The sequence below is a fragment of the Adiantum capillus-veneris genome, chromosome 6, assembly GCF_014529385.1.
Source record: "Adiantum capillus-veneris isolate H3 chromosome 6, ASM1452938v2, whole genome shotgun sequence".
Taxonomy (NCBI): Eukaryota; Viridiplantae; Streptophyta; class Polypodiopsida; order Polypodiales; family Pteridaceae; genus Adiantum; species Adiantum capillus-veneris.
This window is the reverse complement of record NC_140936.1, coordinates 4,079,723-4,092,770: the sequence shown is the minus strand read 5'-3', so window position 1 is coordinate 4,092,770 and position 13,048 is coordinate 4,079,723.

The window sequence follows — 13,048 nt, the reverse complement described above, 5'->3', positions numbered from 1 at the left end:
GCTCCATTTGAGATAGCACTAGATTGATGCTTTCCTCGTATGCCTCAGGTACCAACTCGTAGTCAAAACTCCTTTTTGATGGCAACCCTTCCGTTTTACTACTCTACATAGCATCGAACTCTTCCTATCATTTGCCAAGGACTCAATCAAAATACACATAATAAGTTTTTGCAATCAAAACATATTCTCATTTAGCAAATGTTTAAAGCATACGTTCCAAATGAGTTGCGCAAGGACAGCCATTGGCAATTTTAGCCACTTTGACTTGTTTGGACCCCTAAAATTCAAAGCCCTTTCTACTGCCAAACGCGCTTGTTCGGGAAATTTTTGCAAAAGTGAAGTAGGGTCTGCCAACCCTAGCTTTCTCATCATGAGAATATCATGAGCAGTTGTGTGAGGAACCAAAACCTTCGTGACCCTGTTTAACACTCGATTGTAATTTACATTGTCAAAAAAATAAGATGCATTTACATTCACAAAAAAACAGTTGGGCTTACCTATTGATCATTCCCAAGACCAATAGAAACTCCGTTGTCTCATGGGGTTGAAAATCAACTAGAAGGCACTCCACCTTTGGTGCCTTCTTAATTGGGATGTCATTCTCGTTCATCCACCGCATCCATGCCTCCAATCTATGATTACCATCCCAAACCACAAAGTACCTCTCGACCATGTGACTAAGCTCGGGGATTTGACGAAGCTCCTTATCCAAATCATATGACATTGCAAGATCTCTCGAAGGGTGACCACGATGAGAAAATTGCTTGTGATCCTCCCCAAGAATCCGTTCACTAACAATAAATCTTGCCATGGTTGGTTGGTAGCTTTTGTTTGCAATGGAGAGTTGCAAATCCACCACATGGTCATCATGTGTGCGGATGGCGGGGTTTGAAAGAAGTCGACATAGAGGCAAGCATGGAAGTTTGCCATCGTATGGAGCTCTATGAGAATCCACCTAGCCCAATGAAATGTGCTTGTCGATCGCATTTCTAAATGCTTCATCTCTTACATCTTCAATTGTGGTAGCTGTTTCCACACGATGACTCAATCCTCCACTTGATTGTGTTGTTCCATCCACTCTGGTTACGATGGACACAATGCGATCTAAAGAACTCAAGGCTTGAGATTGTTTGGTCTCTTGAGTGCATCTGGACGAACTTCTTGCGACGTAGTAACATCAACCTCATCCACGGCACCAATATTTTTTGATTGATTTCTTGTTCTCAAACTTGCGCTAAAGAATTAAAGAAGATAGATATAAGTATGACTTATGAGAAATTGTAGCTAAGAGTTTGAGAAAGATAAGTGAGCAAAAGAAGACTTGACAGAGAGAGATCTGTGCAATAGAAGAAAATAGAGATGAGGAAAGTGAAAAGAGTGTGTCAATGCTCTTTTGAAAGCTTTTAAATTTTATTAATTAATTTTACTTTTTTAATTTAATTAATTTGAAAATATGTGTGTGTGAGAGGCGGGTGAAGGTGTGTGTGTGTATACGTGCACGTGTGTGTGTGTTGGCCTGTTCGTGTGCGTATCCATGGGTGTGTGTGCACGCGCATGTGTGTGTTGGCCTGTGCGTATCTGTGGGCGTGTGTATGTGTTTGTGCCACACACAACATGCACACATGCACTGGCGTGCGTGTATGTGTGCACACACACGCACACGCCAACGTGTGTGTGCGTTTACACACACGCGCTGCACAGATGCCAGCGTGTGTGTGTGTGTTTGTGTGTGTGTTCACACACACACACATGTGGACTTGCCAACGCGCGTGTGTGTGCACACACACGTGCACGCCAACGCGCATGTGTGTGTGGACACACACACGCCAGCGTGCGTGTGTGTGTGGACACACACACGTGGCAGGCCACGTGGCCACGGAGCGGCCATGCAGGCCACCTCCTGGCCACATGGACTTGCCACATGTACCATCGACAGCTGACGATACACGTGGTATGCCACGTGGCTTAAAAACTGCCACGCAGGCAGCGCACAAGCACGTGTACTACCGTTGGTTGACAGTACACCTGGCACGCCACGTGGTAATAGGCACCACGTGGAGTGCCACATGTACTACCGATCAGCGATAGTACACATGGCATGCGTGCTGCCTGCACGGCAGTATGCTAGGCCAGGTGGCACACCACGTGTATCGTCGATTGACGATGGTATACGTGGCAAGTCCATGTTGCCATAAGGCGGCCTGCGTGGTCGCTCCATGGCCACGTGGACTACCACGTGTGTGTGTGTGTGTGTGTGTGTGTGGACTGCCACTGGCCACGCGTTGGCCAGGGGTGGACACACGCCTCTGCTCGGGGGCGTGTGGTTGTCCATGGCCAACGCACTGGCTAGGGGCAGTGGCCGCCCATGTTGGCCAACGCGCTGGCCAAGGACGCGTGGCCACCCATGGCCAATGCGTTGGCAGCCTGCACACACAGGAGCGTCGCCCCTGTGTAAAGGGCGTCGGCAAACACCACCCCCCCCCCCCCCCCCCCCCCTTACCGGGCCCCCACACAGGCCCCCGTCCCCAGTAGCGCCCGCGCCCGCACACACACCCCCGGTAGCGCTAGCGCACACGTCCCCCACCTTCCTTGTCGCCCGCATGGCGGGGGAGGGGGCGGGGTGTACTATTGCCGGCATGTCCCTGTTACTCACCTCCCCAACCCTTCGACTTATAGCTTCTTTCCCCCCTCCCGTTAGCATACCCGACCGCTCACACATCCCCCTTACACACAAACATTGAAAAAAACAATTGTTTGACCAAATTTTTTTCTTTTATCTATTGCACTAGACTAATATTCATGTGCTCATACAGTCACACAGTCACAAACGGCTATATTATTAGACGTGAGTATATAAACAATTTGTTAGTTTATACAATGTGATCTTGTGCTTAACTATTTGTTTAGCATATTATTATGGCTTGCTCTTTATTTTTCCTGGGTAAGAGTTTTCTTATCCTTTTTACAATGTTAAATTTATAATACCTGAATCATTTCTTTTAGAATTAATTTCTCCAATGCAATTTACAACTTTAGACGCAGTCATCAAAGTTGGTGATATTAAATGAATTTGCCTCTTGAAAGGATGCTCAACAATTTGGGTGAATTCTTCTATGTACTGGATGAACAGCTTTCATGTAAATACAAAGTCAACGTATCCCATCAAACACAATATGCAGGCTCACCTAGCACGACTCCCATTGCCATTGTGGATAGTCCGTTCACAGGTAAAAGGAGTTAATAGATCTATGCACCCGCCTTGAGTTTTTCTCTCAAATAGCTTCAAAAGGAGTACAAGACAAAAACTCTTACAGGCCGAAAAGAAGGGCACATTGACAAAGCTTTTAATGCAAATACAACAAGTGGAACAAGTTACAAAGATTCCAAGGTCTTACAATGGTGATCTTGTTTTAGAATTTCCACCTACCATGGGAAGTTGCACCATATGGATGCAATGGAGCATAAGTATGATCCTCATTTGTGGTCGAAGCCACCAATGTCCAATATAGTTTTTCCAGGTGTTAACCCTCACGGCTCACGGACACCCATCACCTACGATGGACGCGTATTATGTATTTGGTAGAGTCAGGTACCGGGCTTGTCGGACCAATAGGGAAAGGTAGAGTGATCGCCGATGAGAGGCGCACTTTAACTTGGACATTCAAGGGATTAGTTGGTTAAGCATGGGCGCCCAAGTGTGAATGGGGTGAGCTCCTATAAAAGCCAACTAAACCTAATTTTTACTCATTCTCTCATTTGTGCAATTGAAGAGTGCTCTTGCTCCATCTCCATCTTCTTCTTCTTCACCTCCTTGTGTGTGTGTGTGTGTGAGAGAGAGAGAGAGGGAGAGTGTGTGTGCGATCGAGCATTACGAAGGCACGACGGCGGCGAAGCGGTTGAGCGCGACACGACTGCAGCTTCTTCTTCATCGCGGCGAGGAATCCACCACGAAGGCGAGCGTAGAGCGGTGAGTGACACACCCTTTGTTTTCTTGAGCTTGCTAGTTTAGGCTTGTTGTGTGCTTGGAGCCGTTTGTGGCTCGCATACGGTGTATTGGCAAGTCCCTTGCTTCGACAGTGCGGCAAGGAGCGCACATTTTCGGCGCCGTTGCCGGGGATATGCCCTACACTAAGCTCGGTTAGCACTTTACGCTTCCTTGTGGTGCAATTTCTATCATAGGAAAGGCAGGGAAGGAGTGTGTGGAGATTTCTGTTTTTTTTGCGTTTTCTGCATTTGCTGTCAAGTTTCAATTTCTGCTATTGTCTGCATTTTTTCAATTTCTGCAATGTCTGCATTTTCAAGTTCGGCGTTTTCAATTTCTGCAATTTTCTGCATTTCTGCGTTTTTTTAATTTTCTGCAATTTCTGCATTTTCTGCATTTCTACGTTTTTTTCAATTTCTGTATTTTCTGCATTAACAAAAAAAAAAGTTAAAAAAAAAAATTTGAAAAAAAAAGAAAAAAATTCGGAAATTAAAAACGCGAGTGAGTGGGCGGCGATATTTTTCGAAAATAAAAAACGTGACTCTTAAAACGGACGGGTTGGTTTGTATAAAAGATAGATCGGGATCATTATCCCAAGCCCAAGCCCAAGCCCAAGCCCAAGCCTAGGCCTCAGTCCTCAGTCTTATGATATATACTAGACTCACTCTTATATATATACCCTACTCCCTCAAGAGAGAATGAGAGCATGTGGGACAAGTCCTCCACTCTCCTCCTTTCTCTTCCCACTTGCACCCTTAGACTTTCTAGTTTGGGCCTAGTTCCCTACTGGAAATTGACAGTTTTAGGGATTCCGAGGGCATAGAGTGACCAAACGGAGGGCTGTAAAGCACGGCACGACCCTCTGACCGATACGCTCGTTTCGAGCCATCACACGGCCCATTCCACGACACGCTCTAAAAAATCTAGCAAAAAAACAAACAAAAAACACGCTAAAAACTAGTCACAAGGCCTCCTAGAACAGCTTTTTGACACCTTAGGGTATCAAAAACACATGCACTTACGCTCTGGGCGGGTGCTAGAACACGAGCATATTGAGGGTGCCTCTGTTCATACGGACACCCATTACCCATCCACGATAAACTCTAGACCCTCAGCGGGGACACAAGGTAGCACCACCCAAGACCCTAAAATAGCCGCTAGTGATTCCTCCTCCGACTCAGAAATCATGGAAGCATACCCTACCCAAAACACTGAGAGAGAAGGCCATGCACCTCCCGAAGCTCCACAGCCTAGTACTAGTATGTTTAGCCGTTTCATGGAAACATTAGGTAGAGCTACTCGCTCGGAACCTGAAGCACGCGAAGGGGGTGGGGAAGTGGACTCTCCTTTCACATCGCACGTGGACCCCACACCCCCAAAGAGTGTCCATGTGGATATCCTGCCAACTTCTTACCAAGAAGGCCCTGTTGAGCTGCCTCCTTCAGAAGTTCCCTCTAGAGTACCGTTGGTGACAAGTAAAACCACGGGGAGCAATATTGCTTCTACCTCACAAGAAACCGTTAACACGTCGACTCTAGAAGGATTGTTCATTAATGATCATTGGACATACGACCTCCACACTGAGGTGTTGACGGATCTACACTCTGGCCACGCCTACCATGTAGGATGGATAGAGATTGTACAATCCACCTCTAGTGCCACGAGCATCGAAGATCAACAGAAAATGATCTGTAATGTTATCCATGGCATTATTCAATCAGAAAGGCAAAACCGAGGGGTAAATATACTCTCAACTGGCCCCATGAGATTTCTGGATATGAGCAAGGCTCAACAGCCTACTCTATCACAAATGGAGACTCCTCTAATGAGCCCCATGGACCCATCTTACGTCATTTCACCTGGGGTCTCTATGCAATTTGAGCCTCCGAGCGAAAACTTTAGCTTCCCTAACTTGGCTCAACCCTCTATTAAGGAAAACACAGTGCTCACTCCAGGGATAAGCCTGACAGAGAATGTACCGATGACATCTACGGTTAGCGCAGTGCCACTACCTAGTGTCATAGTACCTAATATGGGGCCTCGACCATATGTGCCTCTAGCCCCTTATGCACACATGGCCCCCACACCTCCAATTGTACCACTTGCTTATGCTCCTCGAGTGCCGCTCCCTAGCTCTTATCCGAGTGGACCTATGCCCGGTTATGTTCCATATCCTGCATCATCTACACATATGCCAAGACCGGTACCCGTTCCTCTCCCACATATGATTCCAAGAGTACCTCCACCGGCCCTGCCTCCTCACATAGGTGACTTGGCAGCGTTTGCTCAAACCATAGGTCGATCTATCGCGGAAAATATGCGTCATGCATCTGATAGAGAGCCTAGAAGTAAGGCAGTACAAATTGGACGAAGATGCTAGGAAACACATTGAAGTGTTTGAACAAGTATGTGATTCCTTAGGGAAACGCAACGAACTACATAAGTGCAATGCCTTAAGCTTGACATTAAGTGGGAAGGCTGGAGATTGGTATAGGACCCTAAGGGTGGACGAGAAAACAATCTACCCTATCCTTCGAAGGTTGTTTCTAAAGGAGTACATACGAGAAGGTGTGCTTTGGGGTGTAGCATCTCAGCTACAGAAGGCCGAACGTAAGGAAGGAGAGTCAGTAAGGGACTTCATTAGTCGTCTAAAGCACTTAAACTCTCGCTGCCCTGTAAATGAGCGCTTCAGCAATAACCAACTGCTTGATCGATTCATTCGAGGGTTGAGGAATGAAGGAATCTATAATGGACTAGTGATTAGAGGTATCACAACCTGGGAAGATGTCACTGCCAATGCAATCCAATTAGAGGACAACTTGATGATAGCAGGCATGAGGGTGTCTACTGACACGAGATCCACTAGCTCACAAGCCATTGAGTATGAACCCATGACTGCAAAGCCCATTGCCAATGAGCCAAAGGTATTTGAGACATTCTTGACAGACCTCACCAAGGCAATCCAAGAGTCTCTTAAGGATAATCGACCCCCTCAAAATAGTCACATATATCCAAGAAGGGAGCAACAATGGTGTTCCATTTGCTTAGGTCCACATAGCACTAGTGAGTGCCCTACGTTTAGAGTAAAATTTAATGGAACTTGCAACGCATGTGGTAGGTATGGTCACCAAGCTAAGGATTGTTTAATGATCAAACATATGATGGCAAATAGACCACTTGTAGCCTGGACGGATGCGCCTCGAGCTCCTGTATTGATGCCTGCTCCACCTGTTGAGCAACTACCGCAACACATGGTCCCTAGATCTCAAAATGTTGTACAAGCTACACCGCTACCACCTCCTGTGCTAGGACCGCAGCCCCCGCATCCAAGAGTCGCCCCTATGAACCAAGTGGGTTGCGAGCCATCAAATGCTTATGCAGATGGCTGTGAGGAGGAAATAGACACTAGTATTGCCTACGGACTTGATACATTGGAAGAGTGTCCTATTTACTACATGGAAGATTGTTGGGGACAAGTCAAGCCGGTTTATCAAGCTGCTGCTCTCGCATCCAGAGGTCAAAATATCAACACCCAGGCTAGGAGGCCACCTCTTCAATGCTACGAGTGTGGTGGACCACATCGAGCAGCAGAGTGCCCTATTAGGCTGCAAAAGAATGCTGCACAGATGCAAGTGAATCAAGGGAGCACGTCTGCAATGACAATACTCACATGTAATCGTTGCGGCATAGATCACTTGATTGCCCAATGCCCCTATAACCCAAATGCGCCTAAAATCACACCCCTGAATTTGGTCGAAATTGCTAGTGTGACATCGCCAATACCACCCGTCGCACCCGCTTATGCGATTACACGGTCCATGTTTCAAGGACCAGGACATATCCTCGAAGAGAGAGATACCGCGTCAGTTATCCAAGCAAAGAAAAAGAAGACACGAAGGAAGAAGTCGCAGAATACGGAAAATTCAAAGCCAAGTTCCAAAACAAACATAGGAACAGGAGATGACCCCGTGTATATGAATGACCTTGAGGATGATTCAGATTCAGTCGAGACAATGGAGACTAGAACCAATACCACAAAGGGAAAGACCGACAAGGAAAACCGTAACATGGGACCAAATGAAAACCGAATGAGAGAAAACCATAAAGAGCCTCTGAAAACACCACAGGTGTTTCCAAATCCAATCCAAGACCCCCAAGATAAACCGCAGGGGCAAAAAGGGAAGAATCGTAAAAAGAAGATTGGGACGTACCCAAACCCAGTAGACGAGATTGAGCAGGTGAAACATCTAAGAGGTTTAGTGGAGGAGACTCAAAGGAAACTAGAACCAGAACCCATGCATATCAAAATTCATGACACACTGTTTCCCACGCAAGTTCATCCACCCCACATGAACCATAGACCGTTAGCCATATCTAGTATCATCCAAGAAGGGAGTGAGGACAGGACATCAGAAAGTGAGCATACACCCTTCTTGTTGGAAAGGATGTTTAACGAAGGAATACCTGATCCCATTGAGGAATATGAGATTCCATCCTCACCAATTCCTAGTCAAGGACCTACACCCTGCAAAACGCCAATGAATGTTGCCAAACTAGTGGACTTCATGTCTTCTGAGGTCCGAACCACGATCATAGCAAAGCTGTATGGAGATCCTGAGTTATTCCTTGCACTTCGAGCATTCCTTAACGGAGAGCTACGAACGGGATTACCGCAGTTTGCGCAACCAAATAGGCCTGACTCGATTATGATTGATGAGGAAAATCATGTGCAATCACTTGACTTAGATGGACACGAGTCTGTGATTGAGGTACCCATTAACGAATTAGGGCAGTATTTTGAAGGCGACGAGTCTAATGCGACCCCACCCATCACTACCAAGGGATTAACTATAAAGGGAATTCTTGATGGTGGTGCGGGAGTTAGCATCGTTACAAAAGATTGTTGGGAATCCATGGGAAAACCCCGCCTCAGTGTTACTAACATTGTGGTAAAGATGGCAAATGGTACCATAGCCAAACCTATGGGGATGCTCAAGGATCTTAAGATCAAAGTTCTAGGACACAAGGTACGACATACGTTCATTGTAATGGATTTCTCTAAACACCTTATGTCATATGAAATGATTTTAGGATGACCATTCATGAGGGAAGCACAAATGGTTCATGATTGGTCTAAAAATCATGTCTATTTGCAATTCCAAGACTCTGTCCTTAGAGTGGATTTGGTGACTGGTAAGGTACACCCCTTAGGGAGTAAAACCATTATTGATCATCGCTCTGACACCACAGTTCACTCGGCCCCACTACAATATTGTTACACTTGTAAGAAGGATACAGACATTGGCCAAGATTCTCCTTACATGGATGTGTTACCGGGTATGACGGAATCAGACAATGTGGATTGGGTCCACCTAGCATCAACCATAGACACTTGGGGAAATAGGGGGACGACCTGGGTAACACCTGAGGGGGATGAAATGCCTATACCCTTAAATATGCTACAAGCAATGCATATCGCTTCTGACAAGACTCATCCTAAGGTAATAAAGAAAACATACAAGTGGGTCCCTAAAGCTTCTTTAGTGACCATAGCTAGTGCTAAAAAACAGAAGCCTTGTAAGAAACGTACCACTTGCTCCAAGAAAAGTAAGAAAATGTTGCGATGGATCCCTAAACGACTATTGGAAGCCCAAGGCTACTATCAAGGAAATGATCAAATCTGGGTGCCAAAACGTAGATTGTGCTCTTACCTATCACCTGACCCAAGTGAGCCCAATCCCGTAGCTCCAAAACGAATCAATGATCGTGGAAAGAACAAAATCACAGAATGCTACACACCCGCTCCCGAGCTAGTTTGGGTACCAAAGAAAGAATGATTTGTTCCACCTAGCTCAGGAAGGGGGGAGTCCCATGAAGATTCTAGCTCCTCATGTAATACATCCATAGAGGTAAAAGCTTCTACACCGCCTCCATCTATAGTAGTGGACCTCAATGAAGCTACAAAAGAATCCACACCTCCCAGTGTTCAAGAATCACCTGATGAACCACTTCAAGTTCGATCCTGGGAGAGTACCTTACCACCCTTGCATCTTGACAAGGCACCTAGGGCAATAACAAACTACTGGCAAAAATCCTCACCTATTACCAACTGGAACAATTGGTTTCAAAGGGTGACAAGCTCATTTCAAACGGTATGATCTACCCAAGGAAGGGGGGAGTGTTTGTGGACATTCATCATTCATTTGTTTCCCTCTCAACCTTTTTCCCTGACCTCTTAATCTCCAATCTTAGGGAATGTACATATAAAGCTTTTTACTCACAAAAAAAAAAAAAAAAGAGCAAGAGCAATTAGCAAACGAGTATGCACAATAAAAGTCAAAACATTGACTCAGACCTACACATGTCACATTTGGTACAGTGAAACAGAAACCTATGCCATAAAACACCTTTGATCCTCATCACTTGAGTGATGGAGGGTAGGTAAGATTAGTACGATGGAGTGTTTCTGTTTTAGAGTTGAGTGATTAGCAAAGTTCTCTTTTCCCACTAATGTGCCTCCTAGAGGTATTGTTTGTGTTTCATAGTGTGTACAGGAGCGTGTTGCTATTGATAGGATTTGGACCTTCATGGAACCTTCAAATCAAGCGCGACCATCAACACAAACAGGTGTTTCTTGTCCATTAGCATTGCCGTTATCTTTTTGCATCTATGTTTGTCTGCTTTGATTGTGATTGGTAGCATAATATTCACCGCATTTGCTTAGTATCAAACATTTAATTCAATGTAATGTTTTGTCATAATCACTTGTCTAGGTTTAAAAATCAAGCAGTCCGACTAAGCTAGTTTGACCAAGCTAGGTATTAGAGATCTTCTCTTAATACCATGGGGAATGCCTTCCTAATAAGAAATGGTTACTTAGGTTCTTAATCCGATTTAGGCAGCATTGTATGAAATGTACTAGGGCTTTCTAGTGGGCTTAACCCTATCGACCTTTAGCTTAAGTATTATAAAGGGAGTTTACTAATGTGATGAGCCTCGGGAGGGTAACAATGTTTTATGACCCCCCAAAGTTACAAAATTTAAATGCTGAAAATGAACAAGCAAAAATCAAAGTGCCACAATGTAAAATTTTAAGCTGGAAGAGAAATCCCTGCTTAAATTGGTACTTCACTCACATGTATAGCCTATGGTACTAGAGCCCTAGAGGTTCCCAGTGTGGGCGCTTTTCCTTGAAAAGCAAAAAACCCAAGGCATACAAAATAAGCACACACATCATAATTGAATCAATGTGAAAAGACTTTGGGGAGTCAAAGAAAAAGTAATCAGTCAGGCGATGATTTCATGAGAAATTCCTTTTATGGTAGCTTAACTACAAAGTCTTCTAGATATAGCCTCTAGTCAGCCCTCGAACATGAATACTTGGCTCTCGCGATTAAACAACTTAATTGACCACAGAAAGTTAAGAAGCTTACCCATGGTATTAATATTTGATCTCTAGTGCTTTTCGACTGTCAAATTAGCGACCCCAGACTTGTTTAATTTTCTACCTTTACATCTGTTTATGCATTTGATTACATTGAAATTTAATGTTCATTGCTGACAAATTGTTTGAAATTCTTTTACCAATCAATGTGTCTACCTAAAACTGCATATGCTTTTTAAGAGAATGCAATTACTGTGCCAATGTTGTTTGATTTTGCAGTGACTGAAGAAGGCTAAGGACATTCATCTCAAATGCTCTTCCACCTCGACGAACCAGCTTCAACTCAATAGCTTCCGAGGACGGAATCTACATCAGGAAGGGGGGCATGTTAACCCTCACGGCTCACGGACACCCATCACCTACGATGGACGCGTATTATGTATTTGGTAGAGTCAGGTACCGGGCTTGTCGGACCAATAGGGAAAGGTAGAGTGATCGCCGATGAGAGGCGCACTTTAACTTGGACATTCAAGGGATTAGTTGGTTAAGCATGGGCGCCCAAGTGTGAATGGGGTGAGCTCCTATAAAAGCCAACTAAACCTAATTTTTACTCATTCTCTCATTTGTGCAATTGAAGAGTGCTCTTGCTCCATCTCCATCTTCTTCTTCTTCACCTCCTTGTGTGTGTGTGTGAGAGAGAGAGAGAGAGGGAGAGTGTGTGTGCGATCGAGCATTACGAAGGCACGACGGCGGCGAAGCGGTTGAGCGCGGCACGACTGCAGCTTCTTCTTCATCGCGGCGAGGAATCCACCACGAAGGCGAGCGTAGAGCGGTGAGTGACACACCCTTTGTTTTCTTGAGCTTGCTAGTTTAGGCTTGTTGTGTGCTTGGAGCCGTTTGTGGCTCGCATACGGTGTATTGGCAAGTCCCTTGCTTTGACAGTGCGGCAAGGAGCGCACACCAGGTGTAGTGCGTCTTAGTCATTGCATAGGATCTCTCAAGTGCATGAATGAACAATGTGTCCACTTGGTTAATTATCATATTCCCAATACAAGTCATTTCAACGGGTACATACAAAAGGCAACTACACCCGAAAAATATTATAAGATTGGAGATAAGAGCCTTACATGCCACTTTTGTAAGGCAATTGCTTTCTGTATTGCAACATGTGATTGTGTAGTATACTATGTCATGCCATACGATGAAACTGCCACTAGAGTCATGATTCATCGTGGCACACATCGACACGATGTTCGCAATGGCACATCCAAAACACTAACGGACAACAACAAGGTGATAGTGCAAAGGATTTTGACTGTTGACCCACACACAGGAGCCAGGAAGGTTCAAATGTGTCTGGCAAAAGAAATTATAAGTACAACACTTCTTTGCAACAACACCAACGAAGGAATTTTAGGTGAGCAACAGCTGTTTGAAATTGCTGAGGAGTTGGGGCCATTGGTGCAAGATAATTGGTATAAGCATTTCCTAGATTCTTATTTCAATGCAAAACTCTATGCTAAATTATTTTTTATCTAAAAACTTTGAACATTGTTAGGTTTCGAAGGTCAGTATCTATTTTACATAGAGGGGTTGGCAGAGAATCTTTTGGCATTGATGCACTCCCAAAGCTGAAGCAAGACTGCACATATGACTTTTTCCATGGAAGTCGTTTCCTGGTC